Source organism: Tamandua tetradactyla, chromosome 8 (genome assembly GCF_023851605.1).
Source record: "Tamandua tetradactyla isolate mTamTet1 chromosome 8, mTamTet1.pri, whole genome shotgun sequence".
Lineage (NCBI taxonomy): Eukaryota > Metazoa > Chordata > Mammalia > Pilosa > Myrmecophagidae > Tamandua > Tamandua tetradactyla.
The window spans coordinates 65,191,769-65,205,241 of record NC_135334.1 but is presented as its reverse complement, the minus strand read 5'-3'; the positions used below and the strand labels follow the sequence as shown (position 1 = coordinate 65,205,241).

The window sequence follows — 13,473 nt, the reverse complement described above, 5'->3', positions numbered from 1 at the left end:
GGCCTTCTAAGTAAGCAAAGGGCAGACCTGGGAACACTGAGAACCTCAGGCCCACCCTCCACCGAATGAATCAGAGCTTTCATTTTAATAACTCCCCAGGGCTGTGCCTATGCACATTAGATTTGGAAAGCCCTGCCTGCTCCAGAGGTAGGTATGAAGGCATCTGAAGGGGAAAAAAGGGCCAACTAGGAGAATTTTTCAACCAAATATCAATTCTCTAAAGCTTCTCTACACATCCACATGTGTAGAGCCTCCAGGCCCTTGGGCACTGTCAATCTCTGGCACAGACCCTGGAAAACCATACCAGCTGATGAGCATTTTATAGGATGCTGGCAACAATCAGGCATTCCCTCTTCTACCTGGGGAATCCTGAGGCCTCACTGACTGCATAAGAGGATTGTCCATGAATGGTTAATGGTGCTCAGCCCAGAAGTGAGCATAAAAGGAGCAAAACTAGGTCAAAGGCATATCACTACATCACCAAGCAAGGACCTGGCCTTTTCCAGCCCTGTGAATGCAGCTGTGTTAAAACTAGCAAAGGATAGGATGAGTGAGAAGATACTTCTTCAATAGAGGTGCCCCATAGTGTTAGACTGGGAAGGTGGAGGGTGGGGTGGAAAAACCTTTAGTACCATAAACATAGTCACATGACTCAAATAAATTGGGTCACTCACCTCATACACAAATAACTCAATATGCAATTCCTTGATGCTTCTCTGAAGAAGGGAATGAACTAACATTAAATGAGGCTCTATTCAATCCTTCATTTCTCAACCCTGGCTGCACCTTAGAATCACCTGGGGAGTTTTATAAGGTTCTGATCCTTTGGTACTACCCCAGAGAAGTGGTAGCACACTCTGGCCTGGGGCCAGGGCCCTGGTCTTTAGCAAAAGCTTTTTAGCAAAAGCTCCCCAGATGATTCTAAGCCAGGACTGAGATCCACCATGCTCGAATTTTAAATCCAGTGCCTAACAGCAGCTAAGAGAGGCAGATAGAATTATTATTCTTGTTTGTTAGATGAGCAAGCTGGTGCAGGGAGGCAAAGAGGAGACAGACCTAAAATCAGAAACAAGATCTCCTGGTCTAAATCTAGAGTCCTTTTATTTTTTCCACTTCTATAGCCACCTCCACGTTCAGAAGGCTGAGGTGCCAGGAGTACTCTCACAGTCGAACCTGCAAAAACCTGGAGTACGCTCCTTCAGGCCCTTTTCACACACACAGACACACACTCTCACATGCCCACCAATGAACAGTTCAGTCAGGATTATGGAAGCAAGAATCAGAGGATCAGAAAATCCACAGCCAGGGAGATAATAGAAAAAGCAGCAATGCCAAGGGCTGCCCTTTACATGAAGGATACTGATTAAGTGCTATATAAGTTACTTCATGACCCTACATAGTTCTTTGAGGGGGAGACTTCTATTTTCCATTTTGTGAATGAGAAAATTACGGAGGCTCATATAAACTAAGTACCTTGCTTGAATTCATACTGCTACAGAGTGGCAGAGAATTCAACCCAAAATCTGTTGGCATTTTTCCACTGTTTTCGACATGGCCTTAGAAAGTACTTTACTAAACTGAAGTATACATATGGGACAACCAGAACCAGCAGTAGTAGAGAAAAAGGAACCCCATGATTTACCTGTACCTCAATAAAGTACTTTTTAGTCTTTGGAAATAATGATGCTGATTCACAATGACAGCGACGCATGAAACTATCACAAACATTCTTTCATGATAATCCTACAAACAATCTTGCCAAATACTCATCATTATCCCCATTTTATGGATAAGGAAGCTAAGCTTGGTGACATTAGGTTATTCCTCCAAAACCTCAGAGACAGAAAAAGTAAGAACTGGGAACTGCGGCCAGCTCCAAATCTAGCACCTCTTTCAAGCTGCCAAGAGGTTTGAAGGATTGAGAGGAGACATTTCAAGATGACAAAAAGTGGTCCTGGAACTTCCCAGAACACGGCTCGCGGCTAGGCCTCACCACCGCTGCCTCTTAGCAGCACAGGACTGCTTCCTTCATTCAGGAAGCTTTTGTTCTAGTCATTTCAACCTGCAAATAAAAGGAATGTCCAGTTTATTTATTCCTCGAGAGGGACAAGCAGCAAGCCTGGGAAACGTAGAGTGGATTTACCCAACATTACAGTGAAGTGTATGCCAGGAAAACCAATAAACAAAATACAATGGCCCAGTGGATATTTGAGCATCTACATCTAAACAAGAGAACACCCAAGACCCGGAGTGAGGTAGACATCAGTTTCAGTCCCAGCTCTGCCATTTACAAGCCTCGGGACGGGGGTCACAGCACTTCCATGTGAATCCTCCACCTCCTTGTCTGGAAAGTGAGCTATCTCAAGTGAGCTATCTCAAGGAATAAATGAGAGGGCATTCTAGATGGTGCCACATGCCAGGCACTGGAATCATTTGCATCTTTATTTACCTGTAGGTACCAGATGTTGAAGTGAACACTCAATCCTCACAGCCATGTGGTACAAAACAGCTTCTATCGCGGTCCCAATTTTATAGATGAGGGCACTGAGGCACAGAAGCCTTGCCCTAGATCACATGGCAAGGAGGTAATGAGGGCCGTATCTGAACCCTATTCTTTCAGGCTCCAAAGCTGATATTCTTCTTAATACCCTGTGCTGCTCAGAGCACAAGTAGAAAGCGGACTTAAATGGCCAGAAAGAGGAATTAAGGTTAGACAATAGGAAGTATTCCCTGGTCTGAAGGCAAACACTAGAAATGAATAATCCAGAAATTTCAGGCTTGCTAGGAAAGACAGGTTAGGAGCAGCTGTGAGTCTCTGATCACACATGTAGCAGGGAGAGCCTGGGGCCCTGGTGGGACACGCAGGTGCTGATCATTTTAAGTTGTTAGTTAAACAACAAAAAGTAAAACGAAATAAAACACAAAACTTAATAACGCAAAAGCCAAAACATACCTCCACAAATCACCAAAAATTCCATTAATTCACAGGACACTGCTCTTAATACTTAATATTCTTTTTATCAGGCTTCAATAAATGTCTACTTTTAAACATATTTGGTATTTAATAGTATAGTGTTTAGTATATACCTTTTAAAACATACTTTTATTGTGGCATTTTCCCATTGTACAAAAACACATTTTCAGAAACAACATTTAATATCTATATAATATTACAGTGTTCGCCTATGCCACACCTTTATTCAAAACAAGTATTTGCCATTGTTTTTCACTATAATAAATAACACTGCGATGAACACTTTGGTTCTCAAATCTTTTCTGCCTATCTCTGATTATTTCCTTTGGCCAGATTCCTAGAATTGGAATGCTGGACTAAAGGGAATAACTGTTTTTAGGACTACTGGTTACTGCCAAACTGCTTTCCTAAAAGGGTGTATTAATTTGCATTTCCACCAGCAGTTAAAGAAAATACCTGTCTCCCAACACTCTTTGCAGGATCCAACATTGTCTTAAAAATAATCTTGGCTAATAAGAGAAGTGAAAACAGCATGAATCTGCAAAGAGTGTTTAAATAACCTGCATCGAGTCAGATAACCAGAACGTGGCAGAACTGGAATTTGAACTTAAATTCCTTAGCTCCAGGAGTTGGGTACCTAATGGATTAACCATGACACCAGAGCACTTTGCCCAGCTTGAGTTATATAGTGGTTGCCATGTGCCATTCATTGCTTTAGGGCTTTTACATGACACCTGTACAAGGTCTCATGAGGGCAGAGGTCTTTGTATTATTCTCTGATTATCCCAAGCTTCTAGAACAACCCAACAGAACTTGAGGGGCTGAGAAATGTTCTTTTTCAAAGTTGTCCAATACAGTAGGCATCATCTACATCTGGCCGGCGAGCACTTGAAATGTGGCTCTACATGCAACTGAGGAATTGAATTATTAATTTAATTTTAATTAAATTTAATTTACAGTGTGTCTTGGGGCTTTGTATTGCACATAAAGGCTTTATGATATCTAGCACATCACCCAATAAATGTTTGTTAAATGATAAATTCAAGTAATCTAATTCTACCTACCTCTGCCATACTTTTTCTGAGGCAGGAGTTTGCCTCTTCTTTTCTCATTTTGGTGTGTCCCTTTGTTCTCTCAAATGCAGGGTTAATGCTATTTATCTGCCATGTGTGGTTGATATGAGGATCAGCTAATTAGTGTTTGCAAAGAGCGGCATTGCTGGCTGGTTCTCAGAATAACTGCATGTTAATAAAACGTTAAAATGACCAATTTCTCATCCAGAGGCCAAAGCAGGGCTGGGCTTATTTAGTAAAAAGCTGGTTTCTCTGACTCACCCTGATCTCAGCCTGTCACTGCGGACCTCATCATCAAAGCAAACTCCTTTCATTCCCAAGTTTCCACCAGTCAGACGATACTGAAATTTACCTTCGCAATGGTTTTGATGTCACACTTTGATGAATAAATTAATAATATAAACAAGATTGGGGAGGGCGGGTATTTAACCAACTTGAACAAATTGCTTTTAAGCTCTTAAGCAGTTTAATTGCTTGCATGATAATGATGCAAATTTTTAAATGTCTTGATCTACTCTCAAAGCAGGCCCAGTAAAAAACCTCTAAAGAAAAACACTTTGCTAAGCACTCAGTTTTAATTACATGGTGTTCTAGAAAGTTACAAAGTTGTAATTCTGGTAAGTGCAAGGGCTTGGGAACCAGAGAGGTCGATGGTCAAATGTCAGCCCTAGCTGTGTGACACTGGGCAAATGACTTTACCTTTCTCAACCTCAGTTCCCTCATCCAGAGCATAGGAAGAACAATAGCCACCTGGTAAAACAGGCATAAGAAGCAAACAAATGCAAGGTCTCAAATGAGGAAGGCATTCTGTACCTGTCCGTTCTGTTCCCAGCCCATTCTTCCACCCTCTCGACCACCACGAGACAAGTGGATTGACAATCTGCCCCCATCTCTCTGCAGAAATGAAGATACCAATTCTCAGACTCAAAAGGGAAAGGATGGACACACCCTTGGAATCTCTGCTTTTTTCATTGTACCATTCTACAATTATAAGACAGCTCCTGTTGATGTCCTGTGGTCATCATTATTACTTTCTGAAATAACATAGCAGGAGGTAGGTTGAAATGTTGCTACTTCAAGTATGCTCCGTGGTCCAACAGCGTGGCAATACCTGGGAGCTGGTTAGAAACACAGAAGCTTAGGCTCTAGCTCAGACCTACTGAATCAGAATCTGCATTTTAGCAAGATCCCCAGGTGATTTGTGTGTGAGTTGCTCAGGTTTGAGAAGCACTAGCTTACAAAACTTGGAATTCACTCTCCTCTCCCATAGAGGGAAATTGATCTCCTGAATGAGCAAGTATTTTACCCAAAGCCATAAATGTATTAGCTGCAATCCTTTTTCTGGATTTTCAAGGGTTTTAAGACCTGACTTTTAGAAATCAGCAGTAACTCCACAGCAAGAAAAATCACTCTTTAAGAGAAAAATATTCTTAAAACCAGTGTTCTTGAGGATTATATCTAATACCCTTCCCCACTGCAAGCTGAGGCTCCAATACTACTATCCCACAAAGCAAAAGCAGGATTCAAGGGGAAAGAGATCAGGGGACACTGCACAACTGCCTTTGAGATCCTGCTTCATTTATGTCCTGTTTCCTTTTTGTTTTTCAAATGAAAGAAAAGCTCTGATTCGATGTTAGGAACATTGACAAAGGACAAAAACGTTCTCTCACCTTCCCTAGTGAAACTAGAGTGGTGTAAGTATCAAAGGCAGCCTCTAAACACTTGTTTGAATTCAGAATCTGTGACCAGCAGAGCCGGTTTCCTCCTTTGGTGACAACACCGTTGAACAACCCTGAGATGACCTCTCTACCTGATCTAAAGGAATTCCTGTTTTCTCCTGCCGAGTATGGGGATACCTTGGAAAGAGAGGAGTCTGTATTTCTCCTATTGGTTCCACTGAATTCTTTGTCAAATTGAGACAAGTCATCTAGCCACAAGGAACAAATCTTTTCTGGGTCACCGAAAGTGGTGGAGGAGCGAGACTGACACACCCTCTGATTGAACTGCACCGTGCAAGTGTGCAAGGAGATGGTCAACTACTCCCACTTTGGAAACAGTGAGTATGGCATGTCATTTATTCATTTACTGTGCCTGGGGACCTCAAAGAGACTCAGTGGGTTGATTCTCCCAGTAAAATATCATGCAGCAGGTAGGGATAGGCCTTACGCGATTTCCTTGGCCAGTGAATCAAGAGAAAAAGGAAAAAGGGGCAAATCCACCACTTTGGCAAACAGCTGAACACATAGGCACTTCTCTCAGGAACTGTTTGTCATTCCCCATGAAGCCAACCCCACCTACAATGCTGAGGAACATATTTACATATTTCAACTCCACTGCTGGCTGAAGCACTACAGAAAGTGATGATTCGAAGACAGCTAAGGAAGAAAAATGTTCTTGGAAAAAGGATTTGGCTATCAGTTCAGCAGAACAGCTCAAAGTTATGCAAATGCCATGCTTGAAGTTTGACTGTCACCCCTACCTCTCTACCACCTCAGCTCCCAATCCTGCAAAGTACTGCAAAATAAAGTCATATTCTAGTTAAAAAGATGAAGCAGAAATCACAATTTACCTGCTCCTTTTACTACATAACAGCAGCCTTAGCATGATATATGCCTGAGACCCTACAATTCTACTTTCCAGGAATCTATCTTAAAGAAATATAAAATTGCACAATATATATAATAAGGATGGTTTAATACAGCTTTGATGTATTAAAAATGATGATGATGATGATGATGATAACTAGAATAAGAAAGAATTTTTTTAAAAAACTGGGAATCGGTTAAAGTATACCATATCAAAATAGGGTTGGATCACCATTACAAGAATAAAGACAATAAGTTAATCTGTTGAAAGTATAAATATATAACCCACAGAGCAAACATATGCATAAGCATATATATTTAAACCCTTCAATTAGAAGTCTCCTTATAGAAAATTAAGTTCAGAGATACATGTTTACTTGGTTCCCTGGGAAATGGGGCGTGAGCTATTTTCAAAGTGGCTCCAAGAACAGTCTGTCAGTGCAAAGCAAAGATGGAACAAATCAGCTTTCAGTTACAATAAACCAGGCTGATAAACCATGTAAGAAGGCAGGTAAAAATCGGCCCCTTAGATCTGAAATGGAAGTTGATTTATCCTGCCAGGCTCTTGGAATCAAGTCTGCAAGGAAGTGATTTAAATCCCATTGTTCCATTGTTTTACTTTTTAGATTTATGGATGTAGGAGAATATACTGGGATGGGAACTACAGAAAGCTTGGAGGTGGGGCAGAGTAGCTGTTGGGAAGAGACAGACAGCTGAGTATCCTGGTAAGGATTTGCACTGCTCTATGGTTATCAAATTCATTTTCCTTCAATCCCTATCACAGTTAAAGAATGTGAACCGGCATCTTGCATTTAGCCCCTTGCTTGCATTGCCATCAATCTTTATCCTAAATTCCTAATCCCCTTCCTTGCCATATTTGTAACTTTAGATCTGGAAATACCAAGTTATGTAACATGCCAATCTGCATGAGGATGTAATTCTGTCAGAAAAAGGGACCCGATGAAGCAGAAATTCTAACAAAACTGGAAATGACTTTTCTAAGAAAAGAGAGTTATTTTTGTCTCAAGCATTTCAGCAGGTTTTAAATAGAGTTTGGATGCAATGCTGCTGGTTCTTTTTGGGCTCTTGATTCCCCCCCCAACCCCCACCCAACAAATGCAATAAAAGGGATGAAGGAGGCAAAAGTGTGCCAGAGGTTTAATGGACTTTAATCCTTACAATTTTGTAAAGTAGGCAATGTCATCCCCATTTTACAGGTGAGGGAACTGGGGCCCAAAGATAATTTGCCTAAGACCACACAGCCATGATTAACCCAAAAAGTTAAGAGATTAAAGCTTCATCCTGTTAATTTACTGCCACAAAACCAGAAAAGGTGAGATGACACCACAGAATCAGATTCTGTCCGAGGAAGAATTCTGGGGAACTCAAACTGCCCACTAGAACAATACCCAGCTTTCTACTGGAACATGTGCTTTACAGAGAATTCTCTACCTCATATTCTGGAAGAGTCCATTCACTGTAAAACTGTCTGTCGCCTATGGTTCTTTTTCATGCTGAGTACTGGGTCCTGCCCTGGGAGACGCAATGAACAAGGATGACCCGTCTGCCCACCCCCCCAGTCCATTACAGTGGTTTTACAGGCATTGTGGCCTCACTCTCAAAGAGAGGCCTTGATGAGAGTGTGATGCTAGCACAAAGAATCCCAGAAACCTCTCCAGCGAATCGAACCTCTCCATCCCTGACACCTTCCCACCTCAGATGGTGATTCCTTCCCCCCGCCCCCCCTTGAAGACACATGCTGGGAATAGAACCTTTCCTGACTCAGCTCCCTAAAACCACGCCGACATCTGTGTCCTGCCCAAAGAATCTGGGGACAGTCACCTCCCCAAACATTCACAAGGGCCAAGTGTACGCAAGGCGCCCCTGGGTGGAGACACTCATCCCCCACCCGTCAAGAAATCAGCTCCCAGAGGTCCAATTCCACGAAGGCCGACGATCTTCCCGTCATCACCCTCACCGGGAAACGGATTCTTTCTCATCATTCCCTCATAACCCCTAGAAAAAAGGAACCCTCGGTTTTGCACGACGTGTGGCTTCAAGGCAAACCTGCGCTCCCCCAAAACACACGTACACAGGCACGAAACGAGCTCCCCCTCGCCACCACCTGTGAAAACATTTCTCAAAACTTTGGCCATGTGGACGCCTGGGGTCAAAGCTAGGCGGCAAGGGGTCAGGAACGCGCGGCCGGCACCAGGGGTGGCTGGGCCCGCCCGGCACGGCCGGGCATCGGGGAGCGGAGGCGCGGCTAGGCGCGGGGGCTGGAGCGTGGCCCGAACGCGGCCCGCTCGCCGGGGTTTCCCGCCCGAGGCCCCGCCCACCCGACTGCCCAACTCCGCGAGGACGGCGACTGGGACCAGGGTTGGAGTCCAAAGCCGAGACGCCCCGCAGGCGCCGGCGGAGAGCACTAGGGGACCGCGGCCCAGGAGGAGGGGGGCGGGGACTGCGAAGCCGCCCCGGGACCCTGAGAGCCGACCAGAGGCCGGCGAGGAGCAGGAGAGCGCCGGGCCGGCCGAGCCGGGATGCGCGGCGCTCTGTGCCGGGAAACAGGTTGCAGCGAAGCCCAGGCCCCTCCCCACCACGGCCGCCCAGTCCCGACCCGATTTCCGCCCAGCCGGGGGCTCGAACCCGCCTCTCCTCCCCCACCAGGGGCGCCCACCTTGCCCCTGCCGGGCCTCCACCTCCTCCCCGTCCCCTACCGCGGAGCTCGAACCCCCCGCAGCGGATCTAAAGACGCGTTCAACAGGGTCCAGGCGCGGCCGGCCGGCCCCTGGGATTTTTCCCAGCCGAGCACTGGCTTTGCAATCGCATTGTTAAGGGTCATGGCAGCGGCAGGAAATCCGAACGGCCCCACAGGTCTGCGCGAGGGCGGATTTATTTTACAGCGCGGAACAGACTCAGACAGAACCGGGATTTCAGGGGGAGGGGATTCGGGGTTTCAGGATTCTGGAACGCTGCAAAAACAAAACAGTCCCAACCACAACCCACAGAGCGCGGGTGGGGAGCGGTCAAGGCCATTCTACACCAGATTTCAGCGTTCCGTAGGGCACCGACAGGCCTGGGGTGGTTTATCCCTCTACGGGCGAAAAACAAGACTAAAATACCCTACTACTGTGGTTTCTCTGTCAACGCCAATCAACGTGCTACAGGCTGCTGCGGCTAAGGGAAGCAGCGAGACGAAGAAAATAAACCCAACAGAAGCAAACTGCTGTCGGCGGAGGGGAGAAGTGCCAGGACAGAAGCCATGCCCGGCACCCGTCCCCTCTCATCTCCACTAGCACCAGGCTAGTCCGGGAACCCAGAAATAGAGGAATAACGGTGGCTACCCTAGGCAGAGGCTAGCACTCTCCCTTGCACCCCTCACTCCCGGGTAGGTCTGGATGGCTGGGATGCCTGGGCATATCTGAGGGGGTCCTGAACACGTGAAGGGCACTAGGTGTGAAAGCCTGTGTGTGCGCGCGCGCCAAGTGTCTGGAAAGGCTGAAAGAACGACTTTGGGTGTCTCCAGGACCCAAAGTCAGTTTCATAAAACGGCGTTCCCTGGAAGTCTTGGGGCTTTGAAGACCCGGTAAATCCTTAGCGCTGACCCGCTCCTCCTCTCGGATAAAACCCGGATTTCCCCACCCAGTCCCTGCCTAGGGAACCGGTTCTTTGGGGACAGCAGCATCAGCAACCAAAGCCCATCACAGAAGTGGGCGCCGTGGTGAGAGGCATCTCCCTGGTCTCCGGCCCCAGGGTGGGAGCGCCCCAGTACTTACATTCCCCAAACAGGCGAACTTTCAGGCTTGTCTTCCGCGAACGCAGTGCCCGCATCGCGTTCCGGGTAAGCACAGAGGAGCTTATATAATTTTCCGCGATGCCGTGCGGCAGAGCTCGCTGGGTGCCGGGCCGCACAGCTCAGCACGTGGACCTCGCTCCCTGGTGCTCCAGATCCCGAGCCTGCCCCACTACCACCTTCTCCAAAGCAGAAGGGCGATCTCGTGTGCTAGTCAAACACCAAGTGTTCGCGCAAGATCTGGCGCCTCACTGCTCCCCTTTCACTGCGCTGGAGGCTCACGGATAACTGCATCTCAAAACAAACGTAGCTTCGGCTGGGGGTTGGGGGAAGGAGGCTAGGGACGCAACCGCGGACTGGCGCGTTCTGATGGGGGCTCCGCACCCTACTAAGTAATAATCCCCTGGTCCACATGGACCCGGGTGCACAAATCTCCTTAACGTCTCGCCCAGAAAGGGGAGCCAATTTCCAAAGTTAGAGACCACGCAGTTGAATTTCCAGTACTTTCCAGCCTTGCTGAGGCGGGGGCGGGCTAAGAGAAGGGCAAAAAGCCAGAGAAGCCCACCCAGCCTACTGCCCCGCCAGGGAGGACTCACACGTTGAATCCTCCCTCCCTACCCCCCACCCCCAAATAGTTGACGGTGTATTCACCGGTTGCGAACACACACACACACACACACACACACACACTCATACAGTCTCCGCGCCACCACCTTCTCCCGTCTGCCCCTCCAACGTAAAGACAGCATACTTAAATTGCGAGGCAAATGACTACGGAGCTCGGGGATCATGTTTCGACCCAGAGCACACTTCCCAAGGCTTGGCTGGCTGAGGGGTTGTTGGGTAGGGTACGAGTTAGTCACACTCACAACTCAGAGTCCACACGGCGGCTGCATCCTCAACTTGCTCAGAGGCAAACGTCAAAACTGCGGCTGGGAGCCGGCGAAGAGGCAAGCGCTGTGCGGGCTGCCGAGGGCGCGGAGCTGGGGTAGCCTCCCCGGGTTCTTGGCTCCAGCCGTGGCACGCGTGGTGCCACGGTAGCCGGCAATCACCCAAGCAGGGCGAGCCGCAGCCGCTGGAGCCCGGCGCCGCCTCGCGGGCACCTCCAGCGCCCGCCAGAGGCCTGGGGCGGGCGGGTGGGTCTGCAGAGGGGCTGCGGGTGCCGGGACTGGCAAGGGAGGCCCGGCGAGACAGACTAACCCCGGGCGCGCCGATTCCCTCCCACTCGCCGTCCCGAGTCCCAGGCTCCGCGCCCACCTCCCTGCCCTCCCCAGCCCTTACTCCCAGGCTCCGGGGGCTGCGGCGGCTGAGGCTTGGGGCTCCGGGCTGGCTCGCCTCGGCGGCAACCCCCGCGCCCCAGCCTTCCTTCCTTCCCTCCCTGGTGTGGGCCAACGGGTCAGGCGAGCGTCTGCTAGAGCCCTCGGCGTCCACACTAGCTGCCCCGAACCTGCGCCGGCCAGCGAGCACCGAGGGGCGAGGGGAACGGAGAGGCGCTGCCGCGGTCCCACAGGCGCTTTTTCGTAGAGCGGATCATGCCGCCTTACCGTTGCTGCAGGCTGCCACCTCCGGGAAAGCGGGAAGGAGGGCGGCAGAGAGGCAAGGCGCCGCGCCGGTGGCTCCTCTTGTTCTCGGCTTCACGGCTCCTCGGCTCCGCAATCCTGAGCGGGACGCCCGGGAAAGAGCAGGTCCCGGTTCTGCGCTCAGTTCCAGCGAAACCAACAATAGCTCCCGCGCGGAGCAGAGCCCCAGCGAGCCTTTAGACGCGCGCGTACGCCGGGCTCCCGCTCCCGGCCGCTCCCGGCCGGCGTCCCTGCCAATACTGCTGCCCCACATGAAACAGCTGCAATCCCGAGGCTTCTGGGCGGTTGGGGCGGGTGTGTGTGTGTGTGTGTGTGTGTGTGTGTGTGTGTGCGCGCGCGCGCGCGCGCGTGTGTGTGTTTAATAGCTTCCCTCCTCTTCTTCCCCTCCCTGTCTGCTCGCCTGCCTGCCTCCGTCCCCCACCCTCGCTCTCTTACACACAGACAGAGAGGGCGAGCGAGAGAGATGCGCACACACACTCACACGCACACGCAGGTTACATGAATGGGAGGCGGGATCCAATCCTAGCGGCGCACAGGCGCTGGGAGCAGGGCCGCACCACGGCGCCGGGGGGCGCCACTCAGGTGTGCGCGGCTCTCCCTGCACCACCCTACTGGCCTCTCAGCTCACCCCAGTCTCTGCTCTCCCCGATATCTTCCGCTCTGTCCTTCCCTCCTTTCTCTCCGCTTCTCTCTCTCCATCTTTTCTCCTTTTTATATCCCTTTCTTTCTCGAAATCTCCGCGCTCTCTCTGCTCAGTATCTCTCTCGGTCTCCTCTTTTCTCTTACCCTCCTCGCTTTCTCTCTCGCCCCCTTTCTCAAACTTTCTCCTTCCTTGCCCCGGACTTTTCTCTACTTCCACTCCTCTAACCTTTTGTTCGCACTCCTCCTCCGCTTTGTCCCCCGTCTCTCCGCAGTGTGGTGTGGTCCCCTCACTCTCTCCCCTTTGCCCCTCCCAGATTTCTCTAGGTCCCGCGGCCCCCCTCCCCGCCGGTTCCTTCGATGTTATTATACACTCCCAATAGTTTGCCAGAGACGATCTCCGCGAAGCTGCTGCTGCAGTACAGCTAGAGGTAATTAAGAGTTGAGAACTGGAGTTCCTTCTTCAGGCACAGGAGAGGCCCCCCAAAAGGCCCTCTTCCTCGGACAACGTCCTCCGAACCATGGTAACAGCCACTGAGTCGTGATAATAATCACTGAAAAAATAACAGCAGTGAACGGAATCCAAGAGATTTCTGTCCTTCATACGTCTGGATCGTGATCGCCAACACATTACCAAGTAAAGGGCATTTTTACAGGATGGGAGAGACAGATTGGTGGCTGGCAAATTGCAAGGATTTTGGAGAGAGACGGAGGAAATCCTGCCCCAGCCCTACCGCACGGTAGCTGTATGAACTAAGGCTATGCCACTGCCCTCACCCAACCTCACTCTTCCTATCTGTAAAACGGAAATGGTGACACCTACCTCACC

At 49.3% G+C, this 13,473-nt stretch overlaps 1 protein-coding gene across 3 annotated transcripts in view; it reads right to left on the bottom strand.

Annotated features, from left to right (window-relative positions):
- TENM4 (teneurin transmembrane protein 4) overlaps positions 1 to 12,218 on the bottom strand; it is a 780,788-nt gene extending 768,570 nt beyond the window's left edge. Inside the window, exon 1 of one of the 3 annotated variants that reach the window (XM_077113447.1) lies at positions 11,970 to 12,218. The gene's annotated coding sequence lies outside the window, so the exon portion shown is untranslated. Of the gene's footprint in view, positions 1 to 10,408; positions 11,030 to 11,294; positions 11,412 to 11,969 lie in introns of those variants that run through there. The other 2 variants (XM_077113449.1, XM_077113448.1) reach the window with 2 other exon arrangements.
- Positions 12,219 to 13,473: the final 1,255 nt, after the last annotated feature.